The sequence below is a fragment of the Leucoraja erinacea genome, chromosome 7 (genome assembly GCF_028641065.1).
Source record: "Leucoraja erinacea ecotype New England chromosome 7, Leri_hhj_1, whole genome shotgun sequence".
Classification (NCBI taxonomy): Eukaryota; Metazoa; Chordata; class Chondrichthyes; order Rajiformes; family Rajidae; genus Leucoraja; species Leucoraja erinaceus.
The window spans coordinates 63,651,691-63,669,241 of NC_073383.1; positions in this window are offsets into that span (position 1 = coordinate 63,651,691).

Consider the following 17,551-nt stretch of genomic DNA (forward strand, 5'->3'; position numbering starts at 1 on the left):
TATATATATATATATATATATATACACACATATATATATACACACATACATATATACACATACATACATACGTATACACATACATATGCACACATACAAATACACGCATACATATGGATACATTTATATGCATACATACACACATATAAACATATATATATATATACATATATACACACATATACATATACATGCATATATACACATACATGCATATATACACATACATATGATTAACATGTAGAGGAACCAACAAGAGAGCAGGCTATTTTAGACTGGGTATTAAGTAATGAGGAAGGGTTAGTTAGCAATCTTGTTGTACGTGCCCCCTTGGGCAAGAGTGACCATAATATGGTTGAGTTCTTCATTAGGCAGGCAGTGACTAGTGGGGTACCGCAAGGCTCAGTGCTGGGACCCCAGCTATTTACAATATATATTAATGATCTGGATGAGGGAATTGAAGGCAATATCTCCAAGTTTGCGGATGACACTAAGCTGGGGGGCAGTGTTAGCTGTGAGGAGGATGCTAGGAAACTGCAAGGTGACTTGGATAGGCTGGGTGAGTGGGCAAATGTTTGGCAGATGCAGTACAATGTGGATAAATGTGAGGTTATCCATTTTGGTGGCAAAAACAGGAAAGCAGACTATTATCTAAATGGCGGCCGATTAGGAAAAGGGGAGATGCAGCGAGACCTGGGTGTCATGGTACACCAGTCATTGAAAGTAGGCATGCAGGTGCAGCAGGCAGTGAAGAAAGCAATTGGTATGTTAGCTTTCATAGCAAAAGGATTTGAGTATAGGAGCAGGGAGGTTCTACTGCAGTTGTACAGGGTCTTGGTGAGACCACACCTGGAGTATTGCGTACAGTTTTTGGTCTCCAAATCTGAGGAAGGACATTATTGCCATAGAGGGAGTGCAGAGAAGGTTCACCAGACTGATTCCTGGGATGTCAGGACTGTCTTATGAAGAAAGACTGGATAGACTTGGTTTATACTCTCTAGAATTTAGGAGATTGAGAGGGGATCTTATAGAAACTTACAAAATTCTTAAGGGGTTGGACAGGCTAGATGCAGGAAGATTGCTCCCGATGTTGGGGAAGTCCAGGACAAGGGGTCACAGCTCAAGGATAAGGGGGAAATCCTTTAAAACCGAGATGAGAAGAACCTTTTTCACACAGAGAGTGGTGAATCTCTGGAACTCTCTGCCGCAGAGGGTAGTCGAGGCCAGTTCATTGGCTATATTTAAGAGGGAGTTAGATGTGGCCCTTGTGGCTAAGGGGATCAGAGGGTATGGAGAGAAGGCAGGTACGGGATACTGAGTTGGATGATCAGCCATGATCATATTGAATGGCGGTGCAGGCCCGAAGCGCCGAATGGCCTACTCCTGCACCTAATTTCTATGTTTCTATGTTTCTATTATTTTCCAACAATCAATAGATTTACGATCAGTTCCTGTGGATTGGAGGATAGCTAATGCTATCCCACTTTTCAAGAAAGGAGCGAGAGAGAAAACGGGGAATTACAGACCAGTTAGCCTGACTTTGGTGGTGTGAAAGATGCTGGAGTCAATTATTAAAGATGTAATAATGGGGCATTTGGATAGCAGTAAAAGGATTAGTCCAAGTCAACATGGATTTATGATTTTACAATGCATTTAAGCCTCTCCCATTTTTATGAGATGCATTCCTGGAATATGTAGGAAGTTTATTGTAACCTAGTGCTACTTGCCTGAACAATGGATGATATATCACTTAAATGCAATTGTTTTCAGTTGTGTGGAGAGACCTGTATATTGAAAATGCGTTTTGCCTCTAATATGTCAATTTACCTTAAATGTAGAAGAGCTTATTAAAATCTTCTTACAAAGACCATTAAGTATTTTCTTTCTATCCTCTTTTGGACCCAAGGCATAGCAGAGCTGCCAACTCTCACGAAGAGGTAAGGGAGGGAGAGATGGAAGGGAGGGAGAGAGGGAAGGGAGGGAGATCGCGAAGAGAGGGAGAGAGAGAGAGAGGGAGAGAGAGAGAGATCGAGAGAAGAGAGGGGAGCGAGAGATCGAGAGGAGGGGAGAGAGAGATCGAGAGAAGAGAGGGAGAAGGGGGAGAGGGAGAAGGGGGGAGAGGGAGAAGGGGAGGGAGAAGGGGAAAGGGGGGACAGAGAGAAGGGGGGAGGGAGAAGGGGACAGGGACAAGGGGGAGAGGGAGAAGGTGGAGAGGGAGAGTGGAATGATAGCACACTATAACGCGTAGCCGTCCCATTCCGACCAAAGATTATAGAGCAGAGCTCCACTAGTATCTTTGATTGCGGCCGCCGCCACCGATACCCCCCGACCCACCATTGCACCCAAAGATGATAGAGCAGAGTTATATAATATTTGATTGCAAAGATTATAGAGCAGGCTCCACTTGTAATCTTTGCTTGTGATGTCTCGACAATTCGAGGGACATAATGGGTAACAGCCGTCGCGTTCTCGGACTGGAATCTGAGCTCGAAAAATCTCGTGGTCACTGGGCCCAATGTGTCCCGCGGGCCATATTGTGGAGACCAATCCCTTACAAGATCTTTGCCAAAAATGTCTCGAGAAGTGTTCGAAATTGTCTTTGGGTATTATGGTAAGCCCATTCTCGGACTTGAATCTGAGCTCGAAAAATCTCCTGGTCACTGGACCTGATGTCCCAATGGCCATTGATGGGAGAACAGAAAATAACATTTTCACGACAGAATATCGACTGAAAATAACAAAAATATTTTCTCACCTTTCTTTTTTATTGGGGAACCTAAAGAATGACAGGTAAGTCTAATAACTTTCTAATGTACTTGATAGCAGAGCAGTGAGATGAAATTTAGATAAGGACGCCATGACAGTGTGGGGGAAGCCCAATAAATGCCTCGAAAAATGGCGTCGACGATCACACACGTGATACTACGCGTTTTTCGAGGAGTGGTCTATCTTGCTCCTCTAGGATCTTTGGTGCAAACACTCGGCAACGGCAGTGAGCCACACAAAACTTCAGGTCACGTGATCATATCTTATTAAATGCGTTTTTGACTTATGATATTTTTGATTTACGATGGGTTTATCCGAACATAACCCCATTGTAGGTCGAGGAACAGTTGTAGTTACCAGGGTTTTAGTTGGGGAAGGGGGTTAAGAGGGGGAGAGGGAGGGGAGGGGGTGGGACTATTTGTAGGATATCTAAAATGAGAGAATTCAATGTTCATACCGCTGGGTTGCAAACTACCCAACAAAATATGAAGTGCTGTTCCTCAAATTTGCATGTGACCTCTCTCTGGCAATTATGGAGGCCCAGGATAGAAAGGTCAGTATGGGAATGAGAAGGGGAATGGCAACTGGTTGGCAACCGGGAGATCCTATAGGTCTCATTAGACTGAACGTAAGTGTTCAGCGAAACAGTCATCAAGTCTATGCTATGTCCTGCCAATGCACAGAAGCCGAACCTCAGGAACACTGGATGGAGTAGATGAGGTGCATGTGAATCTGTCTCACATGGAAAGACTGTCTACGTCCCTGGATGGAGTCGAGGGAGAAAGGTACAAGGACAGGTGTTACATCTCCAGCGGTTGCAGGGGAAAGTACATGGGGAGGGGGTGGTTTGTGTGAGAAGGAATGAGTGAACCAAAGAGCCGCGAAGGGAGAGGTCTCTGCGGAAGGTGGAAAGGAGTGGCGATGGGAAGATGTGATTAATGGTGGGATTACATTAGAGGTGACGGAAATATCAGAGGACGATGTGTTGGATGCGGAGACTGGTGGGGTGAAAGGTGAGGACCAGAGAAACTCTGTCCTTTTTGCATCTGGGAGGAGATGGAGTGAGAGCAGAACTTCAGAACACAAAGGAGCCATCTATGACAGAAGGGGGAAACCATGTTCACTAAAGAACAAGGACACCAATTATTAGTAGCAGCATCAGAGAATGTTCAGCCCATTAAATCCTCAATAGCTCTTTGTCAGAGACATCCAGTTAGTCCCACCTCAGTCAGATAGGAATCATTTTCATTTGGAAAGGCAGATGTTTTTCAAAGATAGTCAGCATAACTTTGCAGGGGAACATTCTTTCTGACAAATTTGACTGGAGTTTTTAAAGTGGTAAAAAGTATATATTGATAAGCTTAGTGCCCTTGATGTAATCTACATGGACTTCACAAAGGCCTTTCACAAGGTTCTTCATGGGTATAGTCCAAAAGATTTGAGCTCAATGTCTTCAGTCTGACTACTTATTTGTCAACTACTGGCTCTGATTGTACATAAAGAAAACATAAGGAATGAAAGTAGGATTAAATTGTTTGTGCTCTCATGTCTGCTCCACCATTGCATAGCATGACCCACCTTTCACTTGAATGCCACTTTAATGTACTAAAACCATTTACCTTGTTTAGTTTATTTTAGTTTAAAGATACAGCGTAGAAACAGGCCTTTCGGCTCACAAAATCCATTTCAACCAGCAATCCCCATACTAACACTATCCTACACACATTAGAGGCAATTTACAATTTTTACCGAAGCCAATTAACCTACAAACCTGCAGGGGAAGAAACTGGAGCACCTGGAAAAAAAAACCCATGCTGTCACGGGGAGAACATACAAACTCTGTACAGACGGCACCCGTGGTCAGATCGAACCCTGGCCTCTGGTTTCCAGAGAGCAGGTATGGACATTGTGGGCCAAATGGATTCTTGGGCTGGCAGCTCAGTCTCTCAAGCCTGGCGTGCTGGCAGCGCACTCACTCTCGGCTGGTGGGCTGGCAGTTGACTCACGGCTATTCCTTGAAATTCCATTTCAAGCTGGGTGCAAGGCCAACAAATTCAAATGCAGTTTCATACCATTTCAAGCAGTGTGCAAGGCCACCAAATTCAAGTGCAGTTTCATACCACTTCAAGCAGGGTGCAAGGCCACCAAATTCAAATGCAGTTTCATACCATTTCAAAAAGGGTGCAAAGCCAACAAATTCAAATGCAGTTTCATACCATTTAAAACAGGGTGCAAGGCCACCAAATGTAAATGCAATTTCATACCATTTCAAGCAGGGTGAAACTACCACAAAACCACATAAAACACCACAAAATACCACATAAAAACCACATAAAATTCACATTAAAAAACACACTCACTGTGTTTAGCAGTTCAGTGTGTTCAGTTGGTTCACAGCTCAGACAGAGAGTCATGACCTCACTCTCCCCCATCTTGCAGAGACTGAGCCGCGCCCACGCTTCAGGGTTTTATAGTCCCTCCCCCTCCCACCGGAAGGGGCATGGCATTCATGGCGTGATTGACAGGAGAGAGAATCTCAACATTTTTTAAACAATTATAACTCTTTTATTTTTCATCGATGGGAAAAATCCTGTACACCTGATGAGCGGAGTGGGACTCTGAGTAAGATTGCCCAAAATCACAGCCGTAAGTGATAGCATTTTTTTTTAAAATCAATATGCAGTGCAAACAGGAAGTGGTCAAGATTTGAATTTTAATTATATAGATGTCCAAACATTATGTGTGCATGGCAAGCAACTTAGACTGGGCATATTTTCTGAAATTTGCTCAGATATTTGCCATATCAACTACATACTTCAGTTACTGCTTTTGTTGGACATCCTTGTTCACTATGGACAGCACAATGCATTACTCCCTTACATCCTGCTTAAATCGCAACATCTCAAATTTGCTGTAAATGTCATGTTTGTAGATGCTTTGGTGTTGCTGCTTGCTAAGGCAAATAACAGCGGGTGATCTATCTTGAATGCTTTATTTATTTATTTATGACAGTACCTCTGAACTAACATCAGTGGCTAGTACAACATCAGTGGCTAGTACCCACTGATATATTCAGCTCTTAAAAGTATGTCATCATGACCAATAAAGTACGAGATACTGCAGCTCAGTACACCTGGAAGTGAGATAGATATCTCAAATGGTAAAAATGTAATTGTTGTTAGATATTATTATACCATAGCTTACATAAAATGTGGGTCTTGGTTTATGAAGAATCCAAACTACTTATGGGATAAGAATATGATGACTAAAAAGTCAATTGAAGTCTGTAAATAATAGTATCCTCAAGGTCAATATTTCTCAGAAATTCTCAAAACAATAATAATCTTTGAACCTGTTACACTCTTAATGGTAAAAAATGGTCCATTGACTCTATTACTCATGCCTCTTTCTTAGTCATTAGTTATAGCAATGACTCTCGATGTTTCTCATACAAATGCAATCAATCACAGATAATAATGACACACATTACATCGGGCTGCAGTAAAATCTATCTATACATAACTAAAAGTCTGATCTTGTTATCTTCCGGTTTGGCGGTCATTCTATTTGCGCCAAAACGGTTTGCAATAGCACTACGATTTTTTGACAGTCCACTCACCGTTCTCCTATGCTGCAAGTGTACCAAGTTTCGTTCCAATCGGTTCAATGTCGTAAAAGTTAGCGAGATTTAAAAATCTTAATAACCGTGTGTGCGCAGATTGATCTCTGCTCCTGCCTGTCAGTGCAGCGCAGATTAGTCTCTTCCCCTGTCACTCCATGGGATGGTCCACCCCTTCCTGCACCATCGCGTCTTTACTGGAGCTGAGAATGGCCGGCGGAGGTTTCCAACTGGACTTTCGGAGGGACACAAAGCAGCCCAGCCCAGCCCCACTCCAAGCAGCAGCCCCACCACAAGCAGCCCAGCATCAGAGACCCAGCCCAGAGTCGGAGACCCAGCCCCGAGTCGGAAATGTCACAGATGTATTCAAACGGAAAGTGGAGAGTCTGATCCTGATGGAGGAGAATGACCAGCGCCCGCTGTGAGTCCCCATTGCACCGCAAATTCCATCCACTACCCCTCTTGTCCCCCTCAATGGGTCCTCCCCCCCCCTCCCTCCCCCGTGATGCCACCCTCTCCCCCATGGCTCTTCCCCATCACACAGCCCCTCACACATCCTGCCGCCCATACACCCCGCCACCCACATACCCCACAACCCACATACCCCTCCGCCCACACCCCGCTGCCCCCACAAACTCCCCTTTCTCACAACCCCCCCTCCGCACAACCCCCCCTTCCCGTGTAACTGGTCCCACTTAGTCGAGTGTCTTTTAAAACCCCACTGTCACTTATCTTCATTCATATCTGATAGTTTCCATTACTAAATTATGGTACTCAATATATCTGCGTTGTGTCTGTGAAAAACAGATGAGAAGATGAATGGTACCACAATAATTGGTTGCTAGATAGAAGTTTAGCATAGACAAGTCTTTACATCTTTACACCAGGCTCTGTGCATCTATGCCAAGGACCACTAAATGGATCAAAGTGACAAACCTGAAGGTGAATATACCAGGAATTTCGGATTGCAGGAAGTTGTGTTGTTGCATTGGAAAATATGACCTACAATTTCATCAGAGATTTTCTCAATTGGTCGAAGATTAATGGAAGCCTTGCATACACTGAGTAATAGGAAGCTGTCCTATCCATCCATTAAGGTTATGGTGACTGATCAAAAAATTAGCGATGAGATCCCTGGTGTGCATGATTGAGGGACTTCTTAGCCAAACATGATCATAGCCAAAACAAGTTCATTACTTTTCTTGTTTGGTTCCTGGCAGGAAAAAACGTGGAAGTAAAAATAAAATATAAAACACAGAATGTGAAACAAAAGCAGAACATTCTGCAACTGCACAGAGTTCAATCAGCATCTGGCAAGGACAACTAGCTTAACATCTTATTGACGATTCTGAAATGAATTCATTTTAATCCATCGCTTCACACATACCTTTGGGTACTTGAAGCTGCAGTTTTTCTTCTGCATTTCCTGATGATTTATCTGCTTGTTCTTTACAGATTCCTATTTATTTCTTTTATATAACATTTAATGTAAGTTAGAAAAATAAATCCATTATATTCTGGAATTATTTTAGTATGTTAAAGAGGATTCACACATAAAAAAATGATAATGTGCATGCATTTGAATATTTGAATATAGCTGGGAAATAAATGAGAATAATAAAAGCAAAGAAAGTGGGCAGTGAAACATGATTTCATTTTTCTAAAAGGTCAAAATTAGTATACACTGGCATAAATCAAATTACAGGTTGTCACAGTCAAGGACACAAATGATGTATCGTTAAGAATCTTGACTTCCTGAGCATCTTTCCTTGGTGAAAGACAAAAGGTGTTTTTTTTTTGCTTGTCAATGGACAGTTGAAAGCAAGTTACGATGTTTGGTTGGATTTCCCAATTAAATTAATGGTTGAGTAACTGAAACGGCAGCCTCCTGGACTTGCAGCTGAACACTGCAAGTTTGAAACCAGGCAAATGGTGAAAAGAGCCATGTGACAATTCATGGACTGACAAATGGCTTTCACATTGTGAAAGTGACAAATCACTTTCTTGATTAGTACGGGTGCCAGGGGGTATGGGGAGAAGGCAGGAGAATGGGGTTAGGAGGGAGAGATAGATCAGCCATGATTGAATGTCGGAGTAGACTTGATTGGCCGAATGGCCTAATTCTGCTCCTATAACTTATGATCTTATGATAAATGGGTGCTTCCTGATCTGTACAATTCTTGCATTTGATAGAGACAATATGAATGAACCTATTTAACAAATAAGAATACTTGAACATATAAGTTAGAATGTCATGCTGCAAAACGCTGATTAGATCACCGATTAATTAGTGTAGTTCTGGTTGCCACTAAATAGGAAGGATGGGGTTGCACTGGAGAGAGTGCAGAGGAGATTCACCAGGATGTTTTTAAAAAAGAGATAAAGTGCTGGCTGGAGTAACTCAGTGGGTCAGGCAGCATCTCTGCAGAAGATGGATAGGTAATGGTTCAGGTGGGGGCCCATCTTCAAGCTGATTGTGGTGGAGGTGAGGAGAAAGCTGGAAGGGAGGTGGGTTCAGGACAAACTCTGGCATACAGATGAGTGTATACAGGTGATTGGCAGTTGATAAAATGCCAGGGATGGAAAGCCAAAGTGTGTGAGATAAGGATAGAAGGGAAGTGAATTGTGAAGCCAGAGGAAGGAATATTGGTCTTTATCCTACCATTAGTCTGACAAGTAAGGCAGATGAACTCAAGGTATGGATATGTACGTGGGCTGGAATATTATAGCTCTTTCTGAAATATGGCTGAGGGAGGGACAGGACTGACAACTCAATGTTCTGGAGTACAAATGCTACAGGAGCAGTAGACGTGGATGAACTCTAAGGGATAGAATGAATAATGAATATTTATTACAGGTCATTTGAACCTCAGCGAGGCTCAAACAAAACTTAGTTTCCACAGCCATACAAACAGAGACAATTCCTACAAGACACACACACAATTCAATTTACACAAACATCCATCACAGTGAATCTCCTCCTCACTGTGATGGAAGACAAAGTCTTTTCTCTCCCCTGCACCATTTTTCTCCCGATGCTGAAGCCCCAGATGGGCGATGGTAAGTTCCACAGCCATTTTAGGCCACGCTGGGCGATGTACGGCCCCGCTCCAGGCCCAAAAGCCACAATGTTGGAGCCCCCGGCAGGCGTTCGAATGTCCCGCGGCCATTAAAGCTGTGCCGGGTGATGTACGGCCTCGCTCCAGGTCATTCCAACTCCGCGACACGGGCTGGAGAAGTCGCGTTGCGGGAGCTCCGGAAAGCGGTCTCTCACCTGGACCCGCGAGCTCCCGATGTCCCAGTCCATCAGACCTGCGGCTGCAGCTGGAGCTTCCGAGCTCCGGGGTCGGACCGCAGTAGCGAGCCACCACCGCTCCCCGCGCTCCGAGGTCGGCCTTGGAGGGGGGTTTATATTTCTGAATGGGGTGTACATCACAGCGGTACCCAAAGAGGATATTCATGGGGTATCATCTGGTGAGGATCTATGGCTGCAACTGAGGAAAAATAAATGGAGAACTGAAAAATAAAATAATTTTGATATGATTGCCCAGCTGGCCCCTGATACACAGTAGGAATTAGAGGAAGAAATGCGCTAGGGAGATCACAGATAGCTGCAAGAAGAATAGGGTTGTAATAAAGGGAAATTTAACTTTCTGGATATTTACTGGGCATCCATAATGCTAGGGGCTCAGAGGGGGTGGAATTTAGTAAGTGCGTTCAAGAAAATGTTCTCAACTAATCTGTAGATGGCCCGACCAGAGATGGGTACATCTCAACCCCCTCTCTGGAAACAAGGCAGGACAGTTGATGGAAATGTTAATGGGAGACCATTTTGGGACCAGTGACCATAAATCTATTAGTTTTAAAATAATTGTGGAAATGGTTAGCTCTGGCAGGAGGACGTTGCCTGGACTAGAGGGTGTGAGCTGTATGGAGAGGTTGAGTAGGCTGGGTCTCTATTCCATGGAGAGCAGGAGGATGATAGGAGATCTTATAGAGGTATACAAAATCATGAGAGGAATAGATCGGAGAGATGCACAGAGTCTTTTGCCCAGAGTATGGGGAATAGAGGACCAGAGGACATATGTTCAAGGTGGGGAATGGGGAAAATATTTAATAGGAATCCGAGGGGTAGCTTTTTCACACAAAGAGTAGTGGGTGTATGGAACAAGCTGCCAGAGGAGGTAGTTGAGGCTGGTACTATTCCATCGTTTAAGAAACAGTTAGACAGGTACATGGATGGGACAGGTTTGGAGGGTTATGGACCAAGCGCAGGCAAGTGCGACTAGTGTAGCTGGGACATTGTTGGCCTGTTTGGGCGAGTTGGACCGAAGGGCCTGTTTCCACACTGTATCACTCTATGACTCTATGACTATAGTCCAAAAGTTGAAATCTTAAGTTGGGGCAAGGCCAATTTTGATAGTTTTAGACTAGAACCTTCAGAAGTTGTTTTCCTGTTAGAGTTAAGAACAAGACTGCCAGGAAAAAGAAACCCTTGATGACGAGATATTGGGGGTCTTGTCACGAGAAAGAATGAGGCAAATGTCAGGTATAGGCAGGTGGGATCGTGAATCCCTTGAGGAGTATGGGGCATAGGAGTACACGAGGTAAATCAGAAGGGCAAAAAGGGGGCAAAAGACCTTTGGCAGATAAGATAGGGTAGAAGTATCATAAACAAGAGGCCACAGATTTAAAGTAAGGGGAAGGAGTTTTGAAGAAGAATGGAAGGGCAAGTCTTTTTCACACAAAGGGTGATTGATATGGGGAACACACTGCCAGAGGAGGTTGTGAAATCAGATACAATCATTATTTGCAAGAGACATTTAGACAGGCACTTACATCAGCAATATGTAGAAGGATATGGATCTCATGCAGGCAAATGTGATTCATGTAGATGGTTCATAAGGTTGGCATGGACATGGTTGGTTGAGCAGCCCATTTCAATGCTGTACAATGCTATGAATCCATGACCCTAATTAATGCAGCATTCAGTTGATTGTTGCTCCCACAGTACCAATGGGTAAGAATTCCGGGATTTGATCCATTGAAGGAACTATACTATATTTCCAGGTCAAGATGGTGCATGACTTTGAAATGAATCTGCAGCTGGTGATTTTTCATGTATGCAGGCTGCCCCTGTCTTTTTTTATTTGTCACTGGTTGGACGGGTACTGTCTGAATATTCTTGGCATTTTCCTGCACTACATTTTATGAATGATAATGATCTGGAAATGTAGCATTGCTGGTTAAGTTACCGGACTAATAACCCAGAGACGCAACCTAATGGTGAGGAGAAATTCAGATTTCACAAATGTGGATGGGGAATTGAGATTTGATTGATAAATAATCCTGTTGAAAAGTGAATTTCAAGAATGGTGACCGTGAATCTTTTGGAACATTATAAAAGCCATCTGCTTTGAAAATGTCCTTGGGGAAAGAAAACTAGTGAGGCACTGGATCAACCGTAACAACTTAACTGTTGCCTGAAATAACCAAAGAACCACTCCGTTTGATGGAACTTCTATTGTTTCTCATACTTATGAATCTCTTGGTCAATAAAGTTATCTACATTTGCCACTCACATCAAACATAGAGAAGGGACAAATAATGATGAACATATTTGCTCAAGTTAAATAGTTAAATGGGTTGTGTAAAGTGGGCTGCCAAATTATGAACACCTGCCAAAGTGATCACTTTTACTCTCCATTACTTCAAAGTACAAAGACAGCTTAATACATTTTGAGACACAGCTCTTTCTTTTTGAGTAAAATGATAACAAGTCGGCAGGTGGGATGGTTAATTAACAAATTATGTTACTTATAATTGGAGGAAGTGGTGAGGTGAGGGGTGCACAGTAACAGGAGGTTGTTAGAAGGGGGTGGTAATTCTAGGGACTATATGCTCTTCATAATATTTTGAATCCATTCTATTTCATTTCCATCAAATTCTGGCTGGCTGCAGTGCAGGGATGGTAAGTTTAGAGGGGAGCTTCCCAAGAATGATTAAGGAATGGCGGTTTCTTAGTGGGAATGGTTGGAAGAATTCAGCAATTGAAAGGGTGGAAGAAACTGTTGAATGGTGGATAAATCAACAACTGAGAGAGGAGAAAAAAGGCTCAGATCAGGGGACAGTACTAGAATTGCCATGATAATTGTATGCTGTGAGGAATGGTGTTGAAATTGAACCATGGCAATTGGGATCAAAGAAAAGAGGCAAAACAAATGGTGGATGACGGGGTGGGGATTGGAGAATAGTAAGCAGCACACAAATGAGGTAAAGTTTGAGGAAGATGGATTGCATGATTGTGCAGTAATTAGCTATGATTGCCAGATTTGTTTGTGTGGCCTGGCTCAGATGCAGAGCTCTACAAAGAACCTAATTATCCAGGTAATTTCTACCACCTGCATTTTGTGGTTCAGCTTCTCAGACCTGAGAGACATGAATGTTGGAGGTAAAGTTTTTACTTTAAACCTCTCAGCTGCAGAATGGAAAACTGATGTAAATACATTAATGAGGTCTGCACATTGCTGAACAGGTCAAAGCAAAGCCATAGAAACTCTTTTCTGAAAATGATGCCCCTCTTTCATGCAGATACAAGGAACTGCAGAAGCTGATTTACAAATAAAAGGCATAAAATGCTTGAGTAATGCAGAACGTCACATAGCATCTCTGAAGAATATCGATAGATGACATTTTGGGCCGGGACCCTTCTTCAGACTGATTCAGCTACAACTCTTTTGTAATGCTGAGCTTAGGTTCTGCCTTGAAATTTTAAAACTTTAACCTCTTGTCTGATCTTCCCCTTGAAGAAGAGAAGAGGCGGAAGAGACTATTAAAGGTACAAAAAAAATGCTGGAGAAACTCAGCGGGTGCAGCAGCATCTATGGAGCGAAGGAAATAGGCAACGTTTCGAGCCGAAACCCTTCTTCAGTCTTTCGGCCCGAAACGTTGCCTATTTCCTTCGCTCCATAGATGCTGCTGCACCCGCAGAGTTTCTCCAGCATTTATTTTGTGTACCTTCGATTTTCCAGCATCTGCAGTTCCTTCTCAAACAGGGAGAGATTATTAGGCAGGATCATGCTAATATGAAGCTATACTTCATGAGTGTTATTACATTTCATGGGTGCATTGTTTAAGGAGAAAATATATGAGTGGTGTGGAAACCACTGTAAAAGAACAAATTGCATTGATGGTGCATGAATATAGAGAAATACATGCAGAGGTGGTATTTACAACATAGAACATGGAACATAAACAGTACAGCATAGGAATAGGTCTTCAGCCCACAATGTTTGTGCTGACCACAATACCAAGTTAAACTAATCTCTTCTGCCTGCACATGATCTATATCCCTCCATTCCCTGAATATCCATGTGTCCATCTAAAAGTCTCTTAAATACCACTATCATATATGCCTCCATCACCACACTTGATCTTGTATTCCATACACCACCAATCTGTCTAAAAAAACAAAGAAAACTTTCCCTGCACATCTCCTTTCGATCTTGTCCCTCTCATCTTAAAGCTATGTCCTCTAGTACATGACATTCCAACTCTGGGGGGAAAAGGTTCTGACTGTCTACCCTATCTATACTTCACATGATTTTATATACTTCTATCAGCTCTCATCTAAACCGTCAGCATTCAAGAGAAAACAATCCAACTTGTTTGAACCTCTCCTTTTATATAGTATCATCAAATTTGGGCGGGATTCTGGTAAATCTGCACCTTTTCCAAATATTACAGACCCTTTCTGTAATGGATGACCAGAACTGCAATCAATACTGCATATACAGCATGACAAATGTTTAGTGGTTGCAACATGACTTCCTGATTGTTATACTTCTTATACTGTGCTTACAGTATATTGTAAAAGAGTATATATGTGAAATAGAGAAAAAAACATTGCCTGTGTTGGTATCATGGCTCCATTCTTTGATAGCTGTAAACTTCTCAATGCATTGCTGGCTCTGCCAAAGGAGATGTTCCACAAAGCAGAGTGGGCGGTGACTGAATAGCAGGACCCAAGGCTCTGCCCACAGACCAAGCTGATGGCCTTCTAAAGGGCCTGTCCTACCAGCATGAGATTGCATGCGTCTAGCGCAACCAAACATGGTCGCTTGAGGCGTACGGCCGCGCGGGGCCGGTCCCACTTCGAACCGCGGAGGCGTATGGAGCTGTGCGGGACTGGTCCCAGCATCATACTCACCAATCAACTGGGCAGGAGGCGGGCCGACTAAATTTGGACATTGCACGGCGTCGAGCGGTGACGTCATCATGCAACGGCACGCCAGGCGGTGACATCATCGCACAACGCCACACGTTAAGCGTACGCCATCAAGACGTGGCGTATGATGTCAAGACGCTGCGTACGACGTCAAGCCGTGGCGTACACCCGTCGAGACACTGCGTATGCCCTCAATGCGCCTGCGGGCTGACAGGCCATTGGCACGCAGGATTTTCGGACAGTGCAAGATTTTTGGAGCCCCGCGCGATGTCGGGACCAGCCCCGCACAACTGCATACACCTCCGCCGATCGAAGTGGGACTGGCCCCGCGAGGCCGTATGCCTCAAGCGACCACGTTTGGTCATGCTAGACGTATGCTATCGTATGCTGGTGTGACAGGCCCTTAACGACCTGCGCAAATAATGTTTTTTATTATTATGAACTGTTGAAAAGCACAAAATAATAAAAAATATTTTAAACTATTAAAATTAAACTGCTTCATTTATTTAGAAACATGTGGTTAATAAATGAAAGGCATATATTTATTAAAAAAAAGATGGAGCAAAACTCATCGTGTTGAGGGACAGGATATGAAGTGAAAATCGTCTTTTGGCTCAGCAATTTATGGAATGTTTCTGGACTGAATGGTGAATCCAAGGAGGGGATTTGGATAACCTCCAGTGTAATTCTATTTCTGGGCTCCAGTGGATCAGTGCAGAAATCTTGAATGTGCAGGCATATGCACTGTAGATAGCATGTGCTTCTTTATGTACAGGACGGCTACCATCTTCAGGTTCCTGTCCAACATTATGTAGGCTTATGAAGGTCAAGGAAAATTACTTATAGAAAATGGGATACAATGGTTATTAAATTCAATATTACACCTAGGTCATTTTATGGGAAGATTCATCAATTGTCAATTTCCTTTTAAAAGTATTTTAGATTTTTTAAACTATTGCTTTAGAATTAAATCTCACCTTTCAATTGCCTCACAACAAATTACATTTGCTTTAATAATTAGAACATATTTTTGCCTTTGTAAATAATACATAATTAGCAAAATAAACTCTTCATAATGTTGACATTTACATTACATTTCATAGAAACATAGAAAAGTTGGTGCAGGAGTAGGCCATTCGGCCCTTCGAGCCAGCATGACAGATCATCTAATATCAGTACCCCTTCCTGCTTTTTCCCATATCCCTTGAATCCTTTAGCCCTAAGAGCTAAATCTAACTCTCTCTTAAACACCTCCAGTGAATTGACCTCCACTGCCTTCTGTGCAGAGAATTCCACAGATTCACAGAGGAAGTTTATCCTCATCTCAGTCCTAAATGGCCTACCCATTATTCTTGAACTTTGACCCCTGGTTCTGGACCCCCAACATCAGGAACATTTTTCCTGCATCTAACCTGTCCAATCTTTTAAGAATTTTATATGTTTCTATGATTCCCTCTCATCCTTCTAAATTCCAGTGAATACAAGCACAGTCGACCCATTCTTTCATCATATGTCTGTTCTGCCATCGCAGGGATTATGCTGGTGAACCTACGCTGCACTCCCTCAATAGCAATAATGTCCTTCCTCAAATTAGGAGACTAAAATTGCACAGGTGGGGTCTCACCAGGGCCCTGTACAATTGCAGTACGCCCTCTTTGCTCCTAAACACAAATTTTCTCGCAATGAAGTCCAACATGCCATCAGCTTTTTTCACTGCCTGCTGTACCTGCATGCTCACTTTCAGTAACTGATGTACAAGCACACCCAGGTCTCGTTGCACCTCCCCTTTTCCCAATCTGACACCATTCAGATAATAAGATGCCTTCCTGTTCTTGCCACCAGAGTGGATAACCTCACTTTTATCCACATTATACTACATCTGCCATGCATCTGGCCACTCACCCAACCAATCCTAGTCACCCTGCAGCCTCATATCACCCTCATCACAGCTAACACTGCCACCTAGCTTTGTGCCATCTGCAAACTTGGAGATGTAACATTTAATTCCCTCATGTAAATCGTTAATATAGATTGTAAATAACTGGGCTCCCAGCATTCAGCATTGCGACACCACGCTAGCCACTGCCTACCATTGTGAAACCCCCCCCCCCCCCCCCCCCCGTTAATTCCTACTCTTTGCTTCCTGTCTGCCAACCATTTCTCTATCCATCTCAATACCCCATGCCCAATACCATGTGCTCTAATTTTGCACACTAATCTCTTGTGTGGGACCTTGTCAGTCAATCAGTCAATGAAGGTAAGCAGGCAGTGAAGAAAGCTAATGGCATGTTGGCCTTGATAACAAGAGGAGTTGAGTATAGGGGAAAAGAGGTCCTTCTGCAGTTGCACATGGCCCTAGTGAGACCACACCTGGAGTATTGTGTGTAGTTTTGGTCTCCAAATTTGAGGAAGGACATTCTTGCTATTGAGGGAGTTCAGCTTAGTTCACGAGGTTAATTCCCTGGATTGCAGGACTGCCATATGTTGATAGAATGGAGCGACTGGGCTTGTATACACTGGAATTTAGAAGGATGAGAGGTTATCTTATTGAAACATATAAGATTATTAAGGGATTGGACACGCTGTAGGCAGGAAACATGTTCCCAATGTTGGGGGAGTCCAGAACCAGGGACCACAGTTTAAGAATAAGGGGTAGGCCATTTATAATGGAGATGAGGAAACATTTTTCACCCAGAGATTTGTGAATCTGTGGAATTTTCTGCCTCAGAAGCAGTGGCCAATTCACTGGATGCTTTCAATAGAGAATTAGATAGAGCTCTTAAAGATAACTGAGTCAAGGGATTTGGAGAGAAGGCAATAACGGGGTACTAATTGTGGATGATCAGCCACGATCATAGTGAATGGCGGTGCTGGCTCGAAGGGGTGAATGACCTACTCCTGCACCTATTGTCTATTGTCTATTGTCAAAGGCTCTTTGA